We start from the raw sequence: 16,388 nt of genomic DNA on the forward strand, positions 1-16,388 counted from the left end.
CATAGAATGAGGTTTATAGGGATGGCGAAATAGCACTTCTGCTATATTTCAAAATAGCAGATGCATTCAAAAGACGCAGGGTAGCTATTTCAGGATACCTCTGGTATCCCGAAATAACTCTGCTGAGTAGACATACTCTCGGTGAGTTTGCAGGTTTGAAAATCCCTCTGAACATCTGCATACTGTCTGGGGCAGCCAGCCCTTTGTTCAGAATTTCAGCTTGTTGGCAAATTCTCTGGAGGGCAGAAGCAGGAATGAAGCCAAAATGGTGCTGCTTTTGCAGTGTTTCGTAGCATGTACCTCCTCCATCCCAAACACAAGCTTCACCAGCCTTAGAACTCTAGCCATAGGCACGTACTGCAGTGTCTTGCTGACTCCCAACTGCAGTTGCAGCTATTTATATAGGTTTCTTGGACCATTGAGGACACTTTGCCATTCCCCAGGCTTGGCAGTGGCTGATGCCAGTTTGTCTGAGGTTGTCACCCAGACAGAGAGCACCAGTGTGGAATCACAGAGCTGCCATACGTTTCTAGGGCTTTGTCTAGACGATGGGTTTTGTCCCAGAAAAATGAGTTCATCCTGGAAAAACTCTGCTGCGTGCAGGAAATGTGCCTGCTATTCCACTTTTTTTTGCAAAAGAGCAGATGCACTCTTTTAGAAGCCCTGTCTTCCTCCTTCCACAAGGAAGAAGGGCTCTTCCAAAAGAGGAGGTTTTTTCCAAAACTTGGCCCAGTGTAGATGGGCCAAATTTCGGAAAAGCCTTTTCTGGCAAAACTATCAGAAAATGGTGTGCATATTGCAGAGTGCAATTTGCCTACCTTTTCCCAATAAACCCCCGTAGTCTAGATGTAACATAACACTCCTGGGACAGAAGGGATCCCAACACAGAAACAAGACCAGCATTTTTGGCCAATACTATGACTTTTGCAGGTACATTTCGTGGCTCAGGCTTTCCATTGGATTATATTGGTGCTAACAATAGGATCAAGTGTGGCCCATATTTCAGACAGACCAACAGGGAGGTCCCATGGCGCTAAAAGGGAAGAGAACTCCGGTCAGGCTGAAAAGTCAGGGGAAGCAGGAGGCAGGAAGAGCCCGGGCTGGAGTCCAGCTCACCTTTCCTCCTCTGGGCACCTTAAGCAGAGGGCAGCTGGTGCTGACAGCTGCAAGAGAGGGTTAAAAGCTACAGAGCAACTAACACTGGGGTAAGAGAAGAGGAGGACCATGCCTACACATGATCTGCATGCAGCCACACGCAGCAATGGCGAGCTTGCTCCCCACCAAACACTGACCTAAAGCTGCCGATTGATCAGTATGCGGGTGCCTAGAAGTTATTCTTTTATTCTCATTGTCCCATGTTTTAGTGTGAATATACCTGTAATGGAAAGGAGGGGAGCTGACCAGCTCCCGGTGACTAAAGGGTTAAACTCAGGTAGCCAGAAGAACCAATGGGCATGTGGTGCTGAAATTTGAATTGTATAAGATTCCTTGCCTGGATTTGAGAGACACAGAATGATTTAAACCCAGGCAGGACTACTATGCCTCCAAGGAATTCGGGGCATAGAAGCGGACTGAACCAAGAAAAGATTGAAAGTGAGTAAAGGGGAAAAAGTGAATTTAGTTGTGATGAAGGTATTTTCTTTATTTTGTGGTTTGCTTTGAACTGCTCTATGTGGGTATGTCTACACTGCATTCTTCTTTCGAGAGAGGAATGCAAATGGATGGTAAATGGGGAGACGAGGCATAGATCCACAGGGTATGTCTACACTGCATTCCTCTTTCGAGAGAGGAATGCAAATATAGACATCCGAAATTGCAAATGAAGTGGGGATTTAAATATCCCACACTTCATTTGCATAATCACGAACAGCTATTTAAAAATAACAGACACTGTTACGACACGGTTATTTCCAGAGAAAACCCTTCTTCTGAAATAACCCTTAAACCTCATTTTATGAGGCATAAGGGTTATTTCAGAAGAAGGGTTTTCTCTCGAAATAACTGCATCTTAACAGCGTCTGTTATTTCAAAATAGCGTTATTTCGAAATAGCAGCTGTCCGCGATTATGCAAATGAAGCACGAGATATTTAAATCTCCACTTCATTTGCAATTTCGGATGTCTATATTTGCATTCCTCTCTCAAAAGAGGAATGCAGTGTAGACATACCCTGTGGATCTATGCCTCGTCTCCCCATTTACCATCTAAACACTGTTTCCCAGAGATTTCTCTGTGTTTTTAATTTGTTTTCCTTAGTTGCTCTGTAATATCAAGCAACCAAGTATGCTCCATCCAGTATATCTTTAGTTTTGTAATAAAAATCACTTTTTAAGGTGATGATTTGATTCTTGTGTCCTAGAAGGCATAGGAGGTCTGTATGTCTGTATCAGATACTAGAGATTGCAACTTGTTTTTCTCTTTTCTTTTTCAAGCTCTCTTGTGGCAGAAGAGCTTGGGGTATGCTGGGGGTTGGTTCAAATGTTTGTCCTGGTTTTAGGGATAAAAATCATGTGATGATGGCAGCAACCCCCCCCCCCCCCCAAATCTGTGTATTGTGACTCTGGGGGAAGGTTTTGTAACCAGTGCCTGTAGTGGCAAGGTGTATTTAAAGTCTTTGTGAGCCCTGTCCTGCACTCTGAGTGCTAGAGTGGGGAACAGCCCTGACAATACCTGTTTAGCATAAGTAAACTTTATTTACATGCTGAGCAGTTGTTACATAAAAGCAGCCAGATGGAAGATCTATCAAAGCTAGCTATCCTGTTTGTCCACAGTGACCAACATCAGGGCTACGTCTACACTGGCATGGTTTTCCGGAAATGCTTTTAACGGAAAAGTTTTCCATTAAAAGCATTTTCGGAAAAGCACGTCTAGATTGGCAGGATGCTTTTCCGCAAAAGCACTTTTTGCGGAAAAGCATCCGTGGCCAATCTAGACGTGGTTTTCCGCAAAAAAGCCCCGATCGCCATTTTCACGATTGGGGCTTTTTTGCGGAAAACAGTACTATGCTGTCTACACTGGCCCTTTTGCGCAAAAGTCTTTCGGAAAAAGACTTTTACCTAAACGGGAGCAGCATAGTACTTCCGGAAAAGCACTGATGATTTTACATGAGATCGTCAGTGTTTTTCCAGAAATTCAAGCGGCCAGTGTAGACAGCTAGCAAGTTTTTCCACAAAATCTTTTGATTTTGCGGAAAAACTTGCCAGTCTAGACACAGCAGTTGAACAAGAACAGCAAAGGCCCACAACAAGACACCACTAGAACTTGAACCAAGGCTCATCTGCTTATAAGGCAGCCAATTAAGCCATGGTGCCCTTGATGCATGCTTAATTGAAGCTGTTCTACGTGCTGGACCAGAGCTAATGGATGCATTCTCCCTGAGATGTGTGTTCTGCTCACTGCCCTGTTCCCAGTACTGCACACAGATATTTCATAGACACTGCTGTCCATTCTGTAGGGTATCTCTTACTTCTCTATTATAGCAGAAGCTGCTGGGAAAGAGCTGTCCCAAACACACAGTTCATCTACCTTTCCAAGAGTCAGTAACTCTGTGAGGCTACGTCTACACTGAAACAAATAGCATTATTTCGAAATAGTGTCAAAATACTGTCAAGCTGGAGGACTTCTTACTCTGACTACTGTAATCCTCATTGCACAAGGAGTAAGGGAAGTCGGAGGAAGAGTGCTCTCTTTCAAAATAAGTGCTGTGTAGACGCTTCCAATTTCAAGATAAGCGATTTTAAAATAAGCTACGCAATTGACGTAGCTCAATTTGCGTAGCTTATTTTGAGTTAAGCCCTGCTGTGTAGACGCTCCCTGAGTGGGAGAAGCTCTGTGAGTGGGATGCGTCTACACAGCACCCTTATCTCAAAATAAGCTCTGCAGTTTGTGGTTTATTTTGATCTTATTTTGAAACTGTCTATTTCAAATTTTGGCACTGTGTAATTCCAAAATAGCATGCTATTCTGACAAGTCCTTTAACCCTTGTGGAAGGAGGGTTACAGCAATGCCAGTATAGCACACCCATTATTTTGAAATATATTTTGAAATAACAGGCACATTTAAAGACACGGAATTGCTATTTCAGGATATTTCCAGTATCGTGAAATAGCCCCACTGTCTAGACATAGCCTGGGTGTGCAAGCTATGGCCCTTACCTGCCTGTGTAAAGTTTAATCAAACCCCATTATTAGAATCATGCTCATCTGGGAATAGAAATGGAGCTTGCTGAAGAAGGATCTGTCCTTCAAGTTCCTGAAGATCACTGAGTTAAAAATGGCATTTTTTGCAGGGGCTATAGTGCAGAGCTAGAGTGACTGTAAATCAAGTCGTCCTTGGCTCAAATCCAAGTGCCCTCTTAAAGAGTCATTGCTTTAAAGGAATCTTTTGCCTTTCTATTTCCAGCATTTTCAGGGGCCTGTTGTATGGGGGTTTAAAGCAATATGAACATTCCTGTACCAGTGCATAAGAATCCAGCAAACCTGTCCCTCAGCTGAAATCAGTTCCTCTAACTGTCCAGTTTATATGTCCCTCAATTAAACAAAATTGTACTATGAATGCATATTGGCAGGTCCTTGGTCTCCATGGGTGGTGCCTTGCAGAAAAACAAGGATCACATCTAGCTGGGGAGGAATGGCCTAGTTTGTATGACAGTTAGTGGGTGAGTTGCTATAATATGTGACTGGAGGTGGGCAGGAGTCTATTACAAACATAAAATGATAATATTATCAAACTCTGTACCCAGAGTACAAAAAGCAATCTCAGCAGTACTACTTGGGATCTGATGGATCTGAAGTCTCTGTATGTCTGACTGACCATTTAATATCTGACTTATTTTTCTCTCCCCTGCCCCTCGCCCCACCTTGATATTAAACTTCAGGTTCAGACACTAAAGGATTCGGTGGCAGTGCAGCATTCGGCATGACATCCAGATCTGGTCCTGTGACTGCAAGAACATTTTGTACATGTGAGCAGGGGTTTTAAGTCACTTCTCACTGCTTTGCATCTAGTTCTGGTTGGGAGCCTGAGAACAGGGAACGGAGGGCCAGCCTGAAAGTGGGGTATCACAGGTGCCTACAGTAGGTCTCAGCTCTAGGTCCCACGGCGTAAGGGTCAGCATTCAAGACTGAATCCTGCAAGCTGAGTTCAAGTCTCAGTGGGACCTGCTGGGGCTGGGCTACTTTGCTGGGAAGTCCCTTACGCTTAAAGTTCTTGGCCCTTTTTGTTCCTTCTGCTGGGTGTCTACTTCTCTTCTCTAGCTAGTTCAGTGGGGTGGCTGTGATGGGTTGGACCGTGGAATTTAGCAGCCTAGCTAGAGATTCAGGAGGGCTGAGGCTGTGTTTCGCACCTGATGCAGGCATGTTTTGTACCTGCAGCTGCCAAGCTGATCCTCTTGCCCCCAAGGTGCAAAAAGGAAGGAATGTCAGTGCCTGGCTTAATAGCCAAGGAAAGGCAGGAGCCTGGTCCTAGGAGAGAAAGGGGGAGGGCTGCAGTGTGATTTCGCACCTTCATGCAGCCAGTGGCCTGCGTTTGCCAGTGCCCTTCTGGAAATGCCACATTTCCTTTTTCACCATAAACTTTGAAGAATTTTGAAACACTGTGCACAGGATGTTTAATTTGTGGTGCTGACACTTTCAGGGGTACGAGGGGCTGGGGAGTTGCAGAGGAGCTGCGTTGCGGGGGGTTGTGAGTGTTCATGGTGCCATCTAGGCCGTGTCCAGACTCAGGGATTTTTTCGGGAAAAGTAGCCTTTTCCTGAAAAAACTTCCCCTGCGTCCAGACTCAAGCCGCGTTCTTTCGAAATTATTTCGAAAGAACGCGGCTTTTCTTTCGATGGCGGTAAACCTCGTTTCACGAGGAAGAACGCCTTCCTTCGAAAGTTCCTCTTTCGAAGGAAGGCGTTCTTCAATGTAAAGAGGCCGTCTTCGAAAGAGAGCATCCAGACTCGCTGGGTGCTCTCTTTCGAAAAAGCGGATTGCTCTTTCGAAAGATCCGCCTGCAGTCTAGACGCGATCTTTCGAAAGAGCCTCTTTCGAAAGAAGCCTGCAGTCTAGACATAGCCCTAGAGTCAGAGAGTGTCTCATTCCAAAGCTCAGTTTACCCAGCAAACACTGCAGTGCAACTGCCCTTCAAAGTGCAGGAATGTTTTTTCCCCCCTCCCTCCTCTAACAACATTTCAGGAACTGGAAAGCTCTTATGTTCCCTCTCCCTCCTCTCTTTTCAGACTGAACAAACCTATTCTTTCAATCTACTCTTGTGCATTATGTTTTCTAGACCTGGCATCAATTTTGTTGCTCTTCTCTGGACTTTCTCCAATTTCTCCACATCTTTCCTGAAATGTGGTACCCAGAACTGGACACAATACTGCAGCTGATGCCTAATCAGCCCAGAGCAGAGCAATTAAATCACGTGGCTTGCTTACAACAGAGTGGGAAATTCAGGATCTGTACTAAAGAAAGGTTGCCATTAGAATCCCAGTTTGTGTTATATGCACAAAAGGTATGAATGTCTAGCAAGTAGTTTGATAAAGTTATCTATTTTATGTTTGTAACAGGCTCCTGTCTCCGGCCATGTTTTCAGTCCCATATTACTGCAACTCACCCATCAAATATAACTGTCCAACTATGACTTTTGTGGTTTGGAATGGGTCCCATATGAAGAGGCATTTAAAAGACCTGGACTTTTCAGCTTAGAAAAGAGGAGACTAAGGTGGGGATAGGATAGAGGTCTATACAATCATGACTGGTGTGGAAAAATGAATAAGGAAAACTTATTTACTTATTCCCACAATATAAGAGCTGGGGGAGGGGGAGGTCACCAAATGAAATGAATAGGCAGCAGCTTTAAAACAAACAAAACAAAATTTTTCTTCACTTAGCGCACAGTTAACCTGTGGAACTCCTTGCTAGAGGATGTGGTGAAGTAGATTCATGTAGGTAAGGTCCATCAAAGCCTATTAGCCAGGATTGGTAGGAATGGTATCCCTAGCCTCTGTTTGTCTGGAAATGAGTGACAGGAGAGGGATCACGCAAGGACTACCTGTTATGTTCCTTCCCTCTGGGGCATCTAGCATTGGCCACTGTCGGTAGACAGGATACTGGGCTAGATGGACCTTTGATCTGACCCAGTACGGCCGTTCTTATGTTCTTATGACTTGTGTGGACTTTCATTTTAATTTAGCAAGTGTGTTACTAATTCTTTCTACAAAATACAGGGATTAATTGCTAAAATCAGTAGTCACAGCAATTTCCCCTCCTCTTCAGAGCATTCTGCATTAATCATTTAGTCACAGAACGTATATCCAAATGTGAAGAAAGACAGCAGTGTGTCGGTGAGTGTTTGTGTAGTGGTTATCACATTTGCCTAACATGCAAAAGGTCCCTGGTTTAAAACCAGGCAGAAACATAATATTGTCTCTTATTGCAGCTCCCCTGGGTGCCCAGGAAAGCCTGTACCTGGGATAAGTTCATCTCCCATGACAGAGGGTGGTGACTTCATCTGGGAATGCACCATGGTGTCAGCCTGTGGAAGTGAGACAAATCAGGCCAGTCTCTTGTGGGTTGGCCTCCTCTGCTGGTGAAGGCCGGCTCCTCCTGCTGCCTCCCTTGCATGGCTTGCCCAAGGACGAAACGAGACAGAAATGTGGCTAATTGAGTCTGCCCCAGGCAGGGGAAGCCTTGGGCTATTCCCATGGCAGCAGGGAGAACGGCCCAGCAGTGTGAGCACAGGCCTGAGGACCGGAGAGAGCAGAGGGTGGTGACGCAGCCGGGGGCTGGAGACAAGGAAGCGGCTGTTCCCCCTTCTGGGCACCGCTTCTCTCAATCCAGCTGTGTCCAGCTGTGCAGCTACACCCTGCATCTCTGGCCCATGCTCACGCCACCTGCTAATACCCATGCCTTCTGCCCTGAGGCTACCCAGTGAACCCCCTGCCTGACGTCTGCTACCAAGCCACTGTGACTGGATAGTGGCTCGTGCTCGGCATGTCACCTGCACCTACCTCGGCCCCATGCTGAGCCATGGCAAGGTCCGCTTGTCATTTGCCACTGTTCCAGATGTAGCTGCAAGGGAGGCTCGCTCTGCCTTCAACAAGCACGTGCAAGCTTAGCACAGCCGGGTCTTCTCTTCTTACGAGCAGCGCTACTGAAACAGGGCAGGACAGGGAGGCTGGGCTCAGCAGGGAAGAACTGGCAGGGAAGAACTCCTGCACCAGTGCCTGAAACAGAGCCACGAGGAGCAGCAAGCCATGTTCAGCAGCCTTGGGCTGTGGCAGGCAGGTCCTGCAGGGCTGCTGGCCTGGAGCTGCCTAGGTAAGTACTTCCCAGCCACAGCCTGCATCTGGCACCCAGGTCCCTCCCTCCCCCAAATCCCTGCCTTAGGTCACCACCCCTCCTGCCCCAGTCACCACCTAAATCTTCTGCATCCCTCCCCCACTCCTCCTGGTCACACCTTCCTCCCAGAGTCTGAAAGCTGTCCTATACCCCTCCCCCAGGCAAGAATCATCTTCTGCACCCCAATCCCCTGCCCCAGATAACAACCCTTCCTTCACTCAAACTCCCCCTCAGATCCCACACCTCCTGCTCCCCAGTCCCTGCCCCAAGCTCCCTTCTATACCCAACCTCCATCTCAAACACTGCACTCCTTCCATAGAAAAATGTGGCCTTTGACCTTTACCAAAATCTCAGAGTGCCCCCCATCAAACATGATTGCCCAGCCTGGTTTAAGTGAAAGATCCCCTCTGCAGTTAATTATTTGGGTTTCTGTTAATAGTCTCCCTTTGTTTCACTCTCCCATCTGTGTAAGGCTCCAGTCAGGTGAGTCTCATGATGACTGGTCAGAGAACTGGGACTAATTTGTGTGGGGTTCTGGGATGTTTCCCAACACTGGAAGGACAGGCATCTCCTTGGATATCTCATGTGTGCACAGGTTGTTGAGCAATATGCACTTAGGGATTGGGGGGGGGGGAGGAAGGTTCCTCAGGATTTTTCTGTACTTTGGGCTGGTAGTGCAATATTGGAACAACACTGAGGCTCTGTCTACACTGGGAAGGTTGGGTGACAAACGTGCTGTCGGCAAAAATCAGCAAAGCGGAAAACAGTCACTCGTTTTTCTGCCTGCCATTGTTGAGATTTCATGGCCACATTGGTCATTCCCCTGTCGACAGATAGAGCAAAGCCATGTGGGTGATCCTCCCACAGTGCAGTACTGTGGGAAGGTAAAGCTGATCCCTGTGCTTCTGGGGATTCCCTCCAAGTTTTCCCACAGCCTCCACAGCTGTTGGGAGCAGCATCACGAGGAGCTCTGTGAGCTCTCTGGGCTGATGAATGTCAAAGCAGCGCAACCATCTCTGCAGCCCTCCCCCTGCAGCAGCAGCCTGACTTGTGCTGTGTTCCTAGCAGGGCAGAACAGAAGCATTCCGGTGATTTAGTCTTTCTTTGTTCCCCAATCACACAGCTCTCAGATACTTCCCAGAGCTTTGAAAGGGGAGGGGGTCCATACCTGCAGGGCAGCAGAGATCACAAAACACTGAGCAGAACTATCAAGGCAGGCATTGTGGGATACTTGCAGAAGCCAGTTTTCTCCACAGAATAAACAGCAGAGTCCACACTGGCTCTTTGCTGACAATAAAGGGAGAGAGAAAGAGAAAAGTCTCTCCCGGGACTGGAAGTTTTTTGTCACCACAACTAGGAAAAAAGTTGCATTCCGGTGTGAATACTCCTGTTGTATTATCTCCAAAAGGCAGCTTTTGGTGACAAAACATGCCAGTGTAGACAAGGTCTGAGTCAACTTGGCAGCTGAGCTGTCGATACAAAAAGTCAGAGGTTAGGAAGCAGAGTTTGGGCATTTCCCCCAATTTTATTGAGAAGGAACATTTTTCCCTGCACCACTTTGGGTGCTGAACATTGTCTATCTGTGGCCCTAGACATGGTTCTCCACCTTCTTGCTGCACGGCCTCTACATTTTCCTCTGACTTGGGGAGGTTCTGTGATGTTCCTGCGCACTGCTGAGCCCTGCCTTTCAGCAACTGGAGATTTGACACCTGTCCCGCTTTGGAATGATGGTCGCATATGTCGGTATCTCGTCTGTCTGCGGCTGTGGACGCTTTAAGGTAAAACACACGAATGTTACTATTCTGCTCCGCCAGAAAAAGCCCCTCCAACAGCCCCACTGTGTGTACAGCAGGAGCAGTTCTAATGGGCATCTCCTCTGGGAATCACTTTCTGCATCAACTCCTCTGAAGCAGGCAGCTCCCTTCCCTGCTCAAACGTCGTCTGGTCCTTTCTTGCTTCCCAGTTAGGACAGCCTGGCTTTGCCCTGACACCTGACAGCTGAGCAGAGGAGCCCTTCTCCCGCTCTCCACTCCAGCAGCCCCATGGAGGTAGTGCTGGGTTCTCCCTGCGCTGAGGTGCTATTATCTCATACTTTATAAGGAGTCCTCTGTGCTGCAGGCAGTGTTGTTTTGTCTTGTCCAGTTTCATATTATTATCACTGATGTTGTCAATAATGATGTATAAAATGGTTCTGGGCAAATATTGTTGTGCTGGATACTGGGTGGATCCCAACCAATGTGTCTGGTCTACGGGCAATTGCAGCACATTGCTGACGCTAGTGGCTGTGATAAGCATCTGCCATTCAGCTAAACATGGACGCAATTAAATACTCCTTTGTTTCGTCTGTGCTGAAGCAATGGGCAACCATTGCCCAAGAACAGAACTATGGTTAGCCCGGGCTAACGAATTCTGGGCAGGGGTTAATTTGATTTCAGCTCTTTGTGTGTGTGTGACACAAGCAACAAAAATCCTCAGAAGCAACAAGAAAGAAAGAAAGAAAGAAAGAAAGAAAGAAAGAAAGAAAGAAAGAAAGAAAGAAAGAAAGAAAGAAAGAAAGAAAGAAAGAAAGAAAGACGGGAGGTGATTCCTATTGTGTCCAGGAAATCAGGACTTTGTAGGATCATTGTAAATCAATGGGGTCGCATCGATGCACAAACCCAACTTTGCCATCACTGTCTCCTTTCAACATTGCAACTCCAACTACCAGCTAACTTCTTGGATCAGGGTATATCTACACTCTAGAGTTTTGTCGGAAAAACGGCCATTTTTCAGACAAAACTTGAGCAACGTCCACACTGCAATTGCATTCTTCTACAAGAAAATCAAAAGAACAGAGGGGTTTTCCAGCATCAGTAATCCTCATTGTACAAAGAAGTCTTTTTCCGAAAGAGCCCTTTTGAAAAAAGGCACGTGTGGACGGGGAATATGGAGTTCTTTTGGAAGAAGAGGAAAAAGGAAAAAGCACAGGTACCCTGGTGGCCATTCTGTCCATAGAAATCTCAGCTTACATGTGAGAGAGCCTCCATTGAGTCTGGACACTCTCTTTCAAAAAAACAGATTGCTTTTTCAATGCACTTTTGCAGTGTGGACACTTTCTTTTGGAGGATCTCTTCCAAAAAAAGATTCTTCTGAAAGAAGCCTGTAGCCTAGACATAGCTTCAGAAGGGAGACCAAACTGTCATTTGAATAGCATTTAACCAACTTGTGAACTCACATGGGGGATAAATAGCTCTGCCTGTCGCACCCTGTCCCAGAGACACGCATGAAAAGCCCTTAGTTCAGACTAGGGATGCAAATGTAGCATACCGAAATTACTAATGAAGCACGGGATTTAAATATCCTGTGCTTAATTAGCATATTTGTGGCCTGCCGCACTTTGAAATTGGAGTATTGTGAAATAACTCGCCCCGTGTAGATGCATTATTCCAAGAGAAAACCCTTCTCTCAGAATAACTGTTATTCCTCGCAGAATGAGGGCTAACAGTTATTCCAAGAGAGGGGTTTTCTCTCAGAATAACGCATCTACACAGGGCGAGCTATTTCGCAATACCCCAATTTAAAAAGTGGCAGCCAGCCGCGAATATGATAATTAAGCGCGGGATATTTAAATCATGCTGGCTGTTCCCTCTGGGCGGCCCATGCTGCATGGGGAGTGCGGGGCCCAAACGGCCGCTTGCACCGCTTCCTCCCCCACGGCAGCCCGGGTGAGCGGCACAAAAGTCAGCCGAGCGCCACGGTGGGAGGCGAAGGGGGGCATGGCGGTGACGTGTGGCATGACAGCAACTCCAGGCTCCAGCCCCTGGCCGTGAACGTCACCGCCCTGCCCCCCTTCGCCTCGCGCCATGGTGCTCGGCTGACTTCTGCACCACTCAGCCAGGCCGCCGCGTGGGAGCAAGTGGCACAAGTGACCGTTTGGGCTCCATGCTCCCCATGCAGCACAGGGAGTGCGGAGCCCAATGGGCCATTTGGGCTCTGCGGTCCCCTGAGTGAGAGGCAGGAGGGGGATGAGAAGAGAAAGAGAGAGACAGAAAGCGAGGCAGGAGGTGGAGGACAGCTGAGAGAGAGAGGGGGAGGCAGTAGGAGGAGGAGAGAGAGAGAAAGAGAGATGGAGCGAGAGCGAGAGCTCAGGAGAGAAGACCGACGTGGAGGAGAGACCTGAAAATCCCGTCTTATGACGGGCTAATTGGCTAGTTGATAAATAATTATTGTAAAGAAGCAATTGGGGGAAGGAAGCTCGGTATTAGGAGCTTACCCCAATACTAACAGGTACGCAGGGTGCGTGCACCACTGCACAGCCGCTGCTAGCAATGTGAGTCTGTACACCATCCCCTGACACCTACATCCCTTGCAAACCCACTGGGGGAAACCTTGCCCCATCGAAGTCAATGGGAAACTCTCAGGATTTCACCCCTTGCTTGTCTGTCTTCTCCTTTGGGAGGCCCATGGTGGGGAAGGTTAGCAATGAGTGGTTCTGGGGTTTCTCTAGGATCTGCCTGAGAAGAGCCGGTTCACAAGGGGATAACATTCTGGAGGCTTTCACACCCGTCGAGGGGATTAAAATGTCCAGTTCTCAGGAATTGTAATGGGAAATTCTAACCTTGAATATCCCAGCCTTAGCTGGGTAACTGCAGAGGCTGGTGAAGTGGGGGCACCTCAGTAGCCAAATAGATTTTCAGGCCATGGGGGACTCTCTCCTCTCCTTCTGGTGTGCAGTTTGGGAAGGATGTTTTCCTCTCTCCCAGATATGTGTCTGTGTATTCCCTAGGGGCAGGGCCTGACAGGCCAGGTAACAGCAGGCGAGGGAGGCGGCTACCTGTTCCTGGTGGGAGATTTGGGGCAGCAGCAGGGAGACTGTGCTGAATTGGGTCAGGCAAACCAATCGCTCTTTGCTTTCACTTCACTTTCTCGCTAACAGAGCTGTGACTCACCGTGGTGTTTCCTGGCCAGATCGCTGAGGTATCTGGGGAGAGAAGGACAGTGACCCATGGTCACGTGGTGTGAATGTCTTTAGGGAAAGGCCCCTCCTTGAGCATGAATTATAACCCCAGGTCACTTGCCCCTCTCCCAGCCAGGCCAGGGCTCCCCTGGGCAGCTCTGAGCACCATAGGGCAGGTGGTACAAGAGCAGAAGGATTTCAGGGGGCCACTGAAGTTGTCCAATGGACACTGTCCATCTTTCTGCCAGAGTGATTCTGACACAAATTCAACTTTCGGCAGCACATTTCAACATTTTGGTCAAAAAACAAATACCCCAAAACTGCAATATTTTGGCCCAAACCAGAAATATGCTGATTCAGGTATCAGCAAGCTGCCGCATGGGAGGGGTAGTTCAGGGTCCTTATGATAATAGTCTCCTCTACAAGCTGAACTGGCTGGGCTTGGTACCATGATGTGCTACTTCCCATCACCAAGAGGGGAGACAGTGATGCATCATGGGAGAGCCAGAGAGCCCTGCTCAAAGAGGAGACCAGGAGCATGAGGCACCGGAACTACAGCTCCCATGAAGCACTCTTGCCCCAGCTCCTAGTGACGGGGGTGGGGCACTTTCCAGGGGGAGCTTTCCTTGGGATGTGCCTTTCCATGAAGGAAGAGAAGAGGCAGTTGACCCAGTCTCCTAAGCCCTGGCAATGCAGGGCTGGGGATCACAGACAAAGGGGGAGACAAAGGAACCTCAGGGAGTCAGATGCCCAAGCCTGGGACCCCAATGACTCTTTATCCTCATTCACTTTGATCACAGACAGGTTGTTGTAACACACTGATTTGGGATCTGCCCATCCCCCACCAGTTTCCACATTAACCCCCAGCCCCACATTTCTCCCTCTTGTGCAACTGATCCCAGTAGCTCCCGAAGTCCCCCAAAGCTCTTACCAGAACTGAGGGATTTCAGGTGGCCACTGAAGATGTCCAGTGGAAAGTTCTTGTGGGGCACTGCTGGTTTCAGGCTGGACGTGTTCCCTGTGGAGAGCAGTGAGGATGGGGCAGGGGGGAGGGTCAGAGAGGCCATGCCCTCTTGCTGGGAAAGTCTGATAAAGACGAGACTTGCACACCCTGTTCTACTCCAGCGAAATGGCCCAACCACCAACCACACTAACTGCGAGGTCAGCAGGGAGCTCAGATCGGGCAGAACGGAGAATCCCCGCCGTCTCAGGGGAGAGGCTGATGAGCACACCGGCATTCCTCACGGCTGCGTGACGGTTCTCAGCCGAGCTTTCTTCCACGGACAACAGCTTAACCACAATCAAATGTCTGGGCGAATAACGGATTTGAGGGTGGGGAGCAGACAGGGAGCCAGCAGCACAGCTAAGGGGCTCACCCTGCTTCTGGAGAATTGGATGGGAATTCACCGCTGGGACAAATCCCTTAAGGCATCTCCCTGTGGCCCCAAATCCCACCCCACCAGGGAGCTCATCCTGCCCTGGGCTTTTGAAAAACTCCTCCAGAACACACAGACTGAAACTCCCCACAGCAGGCGAGCTGAGCTTCACGGTGAGGCTGCACCAGCCCTTCCATGAGGCAGCATGAAGGGACTCGGAGGGGAAGCGAGAAGGGAGAGGGAATAGACTCCTCCTACCTGTTCTTCCTTCGCAGAGACCTAGCTGGAAGCAGCGAGACAGAGTGATCAGAGACGGGGCCACGTTTCCTCGTGGGCAGAGAGAGAGAGAGAGACTGAGTGACACGGCCCCAGCCCCTCATTGTACCGACACAGAGCCCCCTCCCCACAGCCCAGCCCAGCGCTCTCCTGCACCAGCCCCACTGACTGGAGTCGTGTGGCCACATATGGTGATTTAACAGCCAGTCTCCCGGCATTTCCTGTTGTCCATAAACTCCAGGGCTGTGTCTAGACAGGCCAGTTTTTCCAGAAAATCAGCCGCTTTTCCGGAAAAACTTGCCAGCTGTCTACACTGGCCACTTGAATTTTCGCAAAAGCACTGACTTCCTACTGTAAGAAATCAGTGCTTCTTGCAGAAATACTATGCTGCTCCTGTTTGGGCAAAAGTCCTTTTGTACAAAACTTTTATGCAAAAGGGCCAGTGTAGACAGCTGAGATGTGTTTTCCGCAAAAAAGCCCCGATCGCAAAAATGGCGATCGGGGCTTTTTTGTGGAAAAGTGCATCTAGATTGGCACGGACGCTTTTACGCAAAATTGTGCTTTTGCGGAAAAGCATCTGTGCCAATCTAGATGCTCTTTTCCGAAAATGCTTTTAACGGAAAATTTTTCCATTAAAAGTATTTCCGGAAAATCATGCCAGTTTAGACATAGCCCAGGGCTAAGAGTCAGGGGTTCCATGAGCGTGTTGGTTTTCATTTTAAAAAAGAAAGCAAAACAAAGAAATGTAAAACCTTCGTTTTGAGGGAGAAAAAAATCTGAAGATGTGATTCTAGAGCCGCTCCAAGATCACCCCTCCCTCCAAGCAATTACAAAGCTGCCACACAGGTGACTTGTTGGCAATTCCATGAGCTCCGAGCCAGTCTCGAGCTGGTCGGGGTGGCTGGAGGCTGTGGGAGCCAGGGGATGGGGTGCTGTGAGGAAAGGCTGCAGGGCAGAGCTGTGCCCAGGGCTCTAGGCTCAGAGTTGTTAGGCCCTGATTCAGAAAAACTCCTACACACAGGCACAGTTGTAAGGGCCCTTCTCTGCCTGCACCTTAATTAATCACCTGCGTGTTCATATTCCATCTGCACACATGCCCCAGATGAGTTGTAGACTGTGACCATGCTCTGGGCAGGGACTCTCCTCTTTATTTCTGCTGTGCACAGCACTGGACATAGGGGGAAGGTCCGATTCCTCACTGGGGCTTCAGGGCTCGACAGTAACACACCTAATAAATGACGTACAGCACCTAGCGCAGTGGGGTCTGATCCCCCACTGAGGCTCCTGGGTACTACTGCAATAGACAATAGACAAGGACAATCCCTTTCATCATCCCTTTGATCTGCCCCCACCCATCTTCCTGAAAACAAATGATCCATTTCACTCTGTCTACCTCATTTCTCTCCCTCCATCCCAGACACACAGGGGACAGGGGATCTCAGGGGGGGGGTCTCTGTCACGTCTGTCTGTACATTTG

At 48.5% G+C, this 16,388-nt stretch overlaps 1 long non-coding RNA gene across 1 annotated transcript; it reads right to left on the reverse strand.

Moving 5' to 3' along the window:
• Positions 1-9,868: 9,868 nt before the first annotated feature.
• On the reverse strand, positions 9,869-15,062 carry LOC102449141 (uncharacterized). Its single transcript, XR_332449.5, has 4 exons — positions 14,894-15,062; positions 14,191-14,277; positions 13,252-13,283; positions 9,869-10,094 (listed from the first exon to the last, which is right to left on the reverse strand). It is a non-coding gene; the product is annotated as an uncharacterized LOC102449141 (long non-coding RNA).
• Between the last annotated feature and the right edge of the window lie 1,326 nt (positions 15,063-16,388).

The sequence above is a fragment of the Pelodiscus sinensis genome, chromosome 18 (assembly GCF_052426305.1).
Source record: "Pelodiscus sinensis isolate ZL-2025 chromosome 18, ASM5242630v1, whole genome shotgun sequence".
In the NCBI taxonomy this organism is placed as follows: Eukaryota; Metazoa; Chordata; order Testudines; family Trionychidae; genus Pelodiscus; species Pelodiscus sinensis.